This window comes from Sardina pilchardus, chromosome 14, assembly GCF_963854185.1.
Source record: "Sardina pilchardus chromosome 14, fSarPil1.1, whole genome shotgun sequence".
NCBI classification, from domain to species: domain Eukaryota; kingdom Metazoa; phylum Chordata; class Actinopteri; order Clupeiformes; family Clupeidae; genus Sardina; species Sardina pilchardus.
The window spans coordinates 956,895-963,050 of record NC_085007.1 but is presented as its reverse complement, the minus strand read 5'-3'; the positions used below and the strand labels follow the sequence as shown (position 1 = coordinate 963,050).

Below are 6,156 nucleotides of genomic sequence, written 5' to 3'. Positions count from 1 at the left end.
CACACACACACCTTCGGACCAAATTGGAACTTATAGGCAGGGATGGAGGCTAAATGCAAGTAAACACAGTTTACTCACCTCTGAGATTCTAGAAATAGAGGTTATCCCCCTGTTATTAGACTTTATCCACCTATTCACCAACTGCAACTTTCAACATTCAAAATGTATGCCGATTACAGATATGTAACTAATGTATGCTGACTACTGTGTAAGTGGTGTATGCTGACTACATGTAACTGGTGTATGTCGACTATATGTTACTGGTGTATGCTGACTACTGTGTAAGTGGTGTATGCTGACTACTGTGTAACTGGTGTGTGCTGACTACTGTGTAAGTGGTGTGTGCTGACTACTGTGTAAGTGGTGTGTGCTGACTACTGTGTAAGTGGTGTGTGCTGACTACTGTGTAAGTGGTGTGTGCTGACTACTGTGTAAGTGGTGTATATGTTACTGGTGTGTGCTGACTACTGTGTAAGTGGTGTCTGCTGACTACTGTGTAAGTGGTGTGTGCTGACTACTGTGTAAGTGGTGTATGCTGACTACTGTGTAAGTGGTGTATGCTGACTACTGTGTAAGTGGTGTCTGCTGACTACTGTGTAAGTGGTGTATATGTTACTGGTGTGTGCTGACTACTGTAAATGTAACTGGTGTATGTCGACTATATGAAACTGGCATACATGTGTGTCGACTAGATACATGTACATGACTGATGTTTTTGATCTTAGTGATCCTTTGTCCATTCTGGATAAAGGGCTGAGGATGAGCAGTGGGTAAAATCACACACACACCCACACTAAACAAACACACACCCACACACACTAAACACACACACACACACACACACACACACACACACTATACACACACACACACCCACACCCACCCACACACCGAACAAACACTCACACACACAGTAGTCTCCATCTCAGCAAGTGATTTATTGTTGTCACACAGCACGGACTACAGAGGGTAAATAGATTCTGAGGATGTTGACTGGCGCTGTGCTCCTCGGAAATGTTATCAGCGAATATATAAAAATAGTGTTGCTAAAAAAGTATAAATTAGGTCTACTGCTTAGACAACTCAAACACACAGAAGCATGAGACACACCTGCCTAAGCTGGTAGGGAACTGGTGAGAAAAGTTGAAAAAGATTTTAAAATAAAGAAGAAAAATAAAAGGAAATGAATCATTTTAGTGAGCATATACATAAACAAACATGGTTCAAACACATGTTCATATACAGCACAGTACTAATGAGTCACACACTGACAGAAGCCAACGCAGTGAAACATAAGGGCCATCCACCAAATAAACAAACAAAAACCTGTCACTTCAAAGTCCCAGAATCAAGAACCCTGGACTTAAAAATCAGCCAGCATGTCCATGTGATACTCCTTTAGCCAAGAGTTCAGTCAGAATACATGTGTGTACCTCAGGAATGAGCTCAATGAGCCCATATCAAATCGCTTCAAATAGTCCGGTAGAAAAAGAGGTATGGTGTCCAGACACTCCCTCTGGAGTCCTGCAGGCTCCACATCTCTGCACATCGCTACTCCAGTACGCCCTCTGGTGGCCACAGACAGACGCAGCAGCTTCTCGTCCCCCTCCACACTCCTCGTACTCCAGTCTGAAATGTTGAGCGGCTCTGTCCAGTCGTTAGCCAGGCGGCCATGTGCCCACTACATGTGCGTCTCCCTACAGCAGCCCCAAGCGCTCGGACAACAGAACCAAAACCAGTTCTGGTGACTAATGATGAATAATCACCGAAGCACAAATGATCTGGTAAAAGAATGCAAAAGATCTCGTAGGCCTGGTCCTTGTCGAATGTCTCCCGCCTCATTGTGTGGTCACGTCCATAGTGATGCTGCAGATTGAGACCTACAAGTGGACACGGATGACCACGGCTGGAGACATCAGCCCGCCCCACGCCACGAATTCTGGTGGTGCCTGAGAATTTAAGACTGCCTGCGGGTTCATGTAACCATGGATACCAGGGCTTGACTCTAACTCCCTTCCATCTCCCCCCCCCCCCCAAAAAAAAATAAAATAAATAAAAAATAAAAATAGTTGTGTAGCTGTGGTGGTTGCTGGCATCCAATTCTGAAATAATACTTGACTGCAATCTTTTTTTATTTTGATGGATGATGTAGTTTTGATTTCTACAATCGCTGCGCCTTTTCACTTGGATTCATGTGAGCATTCAGAGACTTTCCATCCACTGTAATATCAAAAGCATTGTTGACATGACGGCAAAGGCAAAACTAAAGGGAAAAAAGAAGAAATGGAACTTCAAGTCAGCTGTGCAGAGAGGCGGGCAGGTCCTTTTATGCTGTAAGTAGGTCATATCGTGCTAAATCACTTGAACCCTTATTCAAACGCAAACATTTCTGTGTTTACTATGAAAAAAAAAAGAGTAATATGTGAAAGCTGCACAACAATAACTCTTTGATAAAGAGGGGTACATTTGAAAGTAGGGTAAGGCTGATGAGATCCCAACACAGACAAGCACAGTTAAGAAAGGACCACGGAGGCCTGTTACACTCCTGGTGCATAAATAGATGAAAACAACTAGTGCACCATGCCACACACGCCACACTGGTGTGTGTGTGTGTGTGTGTGTGTGAAGCTGGACACTTCGTATGAGCAGGCGGGTTTGCTGCACTCAAAAGGAACCATCCATCCCAAAACAGAGGAGTGGGCAGAGAGGCAGCATCAGTGCAATCCAGTGCATGGACACGGGGACGAAAGGCCAGCCATTTGCAGCTCTTCTTTGGGCTACTCGTTTGTGAACGGACTTCACAATAATCAAGTTTCTTTCTGAGTCCATTAAACGAGAGTACTTTTGGTAACACCACATTTGAGTTGACCAAGTTCGGACCATTAACACATGCCAATCAAAGGGAAGCATTCAAAGCATTTATGTGAACCTAAAAATAAGTTATAAGGCAATAATGAAATCTTATCAGCATTATTCAAGACAACACCTCAGTAAGACAACACAGGAGCATACAGATATGGAGACATTTCAAATAAATAGATCGTAATCACAATGCAATTCTAAGCAGTGACATTTTGTCAATCAAGAGGCAGATCAAAACTTGTTGGACAAGGAAGACTTTGTTTTTTGCTCAACGATGGCAACACACACACACACACACACACACACACACACACACACACACACACACACACACACACACACACACACACACACACACACACACACACACACACACACACACACACACACACACACACACACACACACCCGCACACACTTAAGAACTGTGAGGTGAGGGCAAGAACTAAAACAAGCTGAACTACAGTGGATTGAACCCGTCCCCTCTGAAACCTTCAAGTTGCTATGTAGCTAAAAACAGCATGGCGAAATGACAGAACTGGTGAGTTGTAACACCCACACCAAACCAACCACCCACCCACACACACACACACACACAAACAAACACACACACACACACAGAGTGAGTATGCAGAGTTAGACAGACATAACAGACGTTTGTGACCTCAGCAGGACTCTGATTGGCTAACAGGCACCCTGACCAGTTGATGTCTCTCAGTTTACCTATCGCACTGACCGCACTGTCCTGCTCAGGAGGCCGTATCCAAAAGGCAGAGAAATGACATGAAGGCATATGACCCACTGAGCGCTTAGACGGACAGAGTATGCAGAGCTAACGGTGGAATCCACAGCCCAGAGGGGGACTTCAGAGGTGCGTTCAAATCTGGCAAACAGCCGCGAACGTTCGTGATGAAGATGTTTTCTTTGAACAGTTACATTTGAACGATTTGGTGTTAACATTCCATTCTAACAGTGATTGCATTGTTGCGTTCATCAAACTCACGTGGCGCACCACCTCCTCAGACTTTTTGCGATTGTTAGCAAACGTTCGGCAAAAACTCAAGGCTAACGGAATACTGTTTGCGAACTTGAACGCACCTCAGCACATTGGCTCTCCTTCCCTTCTCCCCCTCTACCTAGCCCTAGGGATTGTGTTGATTGACTGTTGGACTCAAATATCTTCCATCGGGAGAGAAGACTACCTCTCTACAGTAGCTGATCTCAACCCCATCTAGAGTACACCTCTCAGAGTGGCCCTCTAACGGACGTCCACTGGCTACAGGACACGAGCTAATGGGGGCACTTCTGCAGAGGAGGATGGCCCCTCGTATCCAGGCCGTGGACCACATCATGGGCCGCCTGATACGTTGCTAGCACCAAACGCAGCTAAACCCATTTTGACAACAGAAAACTGAGCCATTTCCCACGAGAGCTACACATTCTGTTGTCCACAGTGCCGAGACCAGGGACTTCAGTGTGGAGTCGCCGCTGGAGCAACTGCTTGAGCTCTCTTGCGTGCTCGGAGATATAAGAAATATGACTCATAGCCTACGTACAGATACAGATATATTCATGTAAATAAATATCATGCGACATTTATGTATAGTTCCTGATCTCTTTCCCCCACCATGTCCTGCTTTGCCTCGTGGTTTTAGTTGGTGCTAAATAATAGCCAAAACCCCTCAATATCCCTCGTGGTTTCAGTTGGTGCTAAATAATAGCCAAAACCCCTCAGTATCCCTCGTGGTTTCAGTTGGTGCTAAATAATAGCCAAAACCCCTCAATATCCCTCGTGGTTTCAGTTGGTGCTAAATAATAGCCAAAACCCCTCAATATCCCTCGTGGTTTCAGTTGGTGCTAAATAATAGCCAAAACCCCTCAGTATCCCGCCGGCTCTGCCAGATATACAACTTGGCTTTGTTTTTCTTTTTTGTTTCTTTTTAAATGTTAAAACAAAAACACAACTCATCTACGTCCATAAGTGTATTTACAAGATTACAAACTCAAAGATTGTTACTACAACTTGGACCAGAGACAAGTTAAAGCTGTGAGGTATAGTTAAGTCGTCCTCCTGAAACTACAGTAAGGGCCGTATAGTGAGGCCCAGCCTGGAGAGCTCAGGGCTTGGTGCTTCTGTTGGGGGCGTCCTAGGCCAAAGGGCTGGGGAACGTCTACGGAACGTCTGGGGAACGTATGTGGAACGTCTGCAGAACGTCTGGGGAAAGCCAGAAACACGAAACAACGAGCCCAGCGCAGGTTCTGCTCATAATAGTACACAAATCATTTCAAATTTAAACAGAGGATTCAAAAGGCTGGTCAAAAGATAATAAGAGATTGTGATACTCTAAGGGAACCAAAAAAAAGAGAGTTTTCAAAAGCCTTTTTCCCCATCTGTCAAAAGTGACTTAGGTCATGTACAGTACCATGGGTGAGCATGTCTGCTGAGGGAGTCCCTGTAGACGAGTCTTTAGGAAAATAGAGTTTGTGGTCAGTGGGGGCCCTGGGCTGACCAGAGAGAGAGAGAGAGAGAGAGAGAGAGAGAGAGAGGCCTCTCGGCTACTTGCACTTGAGTCTAGACCCCTCAGTGGCCACCCGTTGGGCACTGGAACAGTCGTGATCCGAAAGACTGAGGTTGTGATGGAGAGAGAGAGAGAGGGAGAGAGAGAGAGAGAGAGAGAGAAGTAAGGAGGAGGGTGGGAAAGAGACAGGGTGAGAGAGAAGAGAGAGAAAAAGAGACAAAGGAGGAGAGAGAGAGAGAGAAAAAGAGAGAGAGAGAGTTGAGGAGGAGATGTTGTGCCATGCCATGGTTCAGGTTCAGGGTGCGGTGGGTGCCTCCGGTTCAGGGAGGTGTGGTGTTGCGTGGTGCGGTGCGGTGTGTTGTGGCGTGGTGTGGTGTTGCGTGGTGTGGTGTTGCGTGGTGCGGTGGGTGCCTCCGGTTCAGGGCGTGTTGGCTTTGAGGAGGTGTGGTGTTGCGTGGTGGGGTGTGGTGTGGTGTGGTGTTGCGTGGTGTTGCGTGGTGGTGCGGTGGGTGCCTCCGGTTCAGGGCGTGTTGGCCTTGAGGAGGTGTGGTGTTGCGTGGTGTTGCGTGGTGTTGCGTGGTGGTGCGGTGGGTGCCTCCGGTTCAGGGCGTGTTGGTCTTGAGGAGGTGTGGTGTTGCGTGGTGTTGCGTGGTGTTGCGTGGTGTTGCGTGGTGTTGCGTGGTGTGGTGTTGCGTGGTGCGGTGGGTGCCTCCGGTTCAGGGCGTGTTGGTCTTGAGGAGGTGTGGTGTTGCGTGGTGTTGCGTGGTGTTGCGTG

At 46.8% G+C, this 6,156-nt stretch overlaps 1 protein-coding gene across 1 annotated transcript in view; it reads right to left on the bottom strand.

The window, feature by feature from the left end:
• Positions 1-2,074: 2,074 nt before the first annotated feature.
• Positions 2,075-6,156, bottom strand: part of znf618 (zinc finger protein 618) — a 38,553-nt gene continuing 34,471 nt past the window's right edge. Inside the window, exon 16 of the mRNA XM_062554273.1 lies at positions 2,075-6,156. This exon is cut by the window's right edge and continues 424 nt beyond it. The gene's annotated coding sequence lies outside the window, so the exon portion shown is untranslated.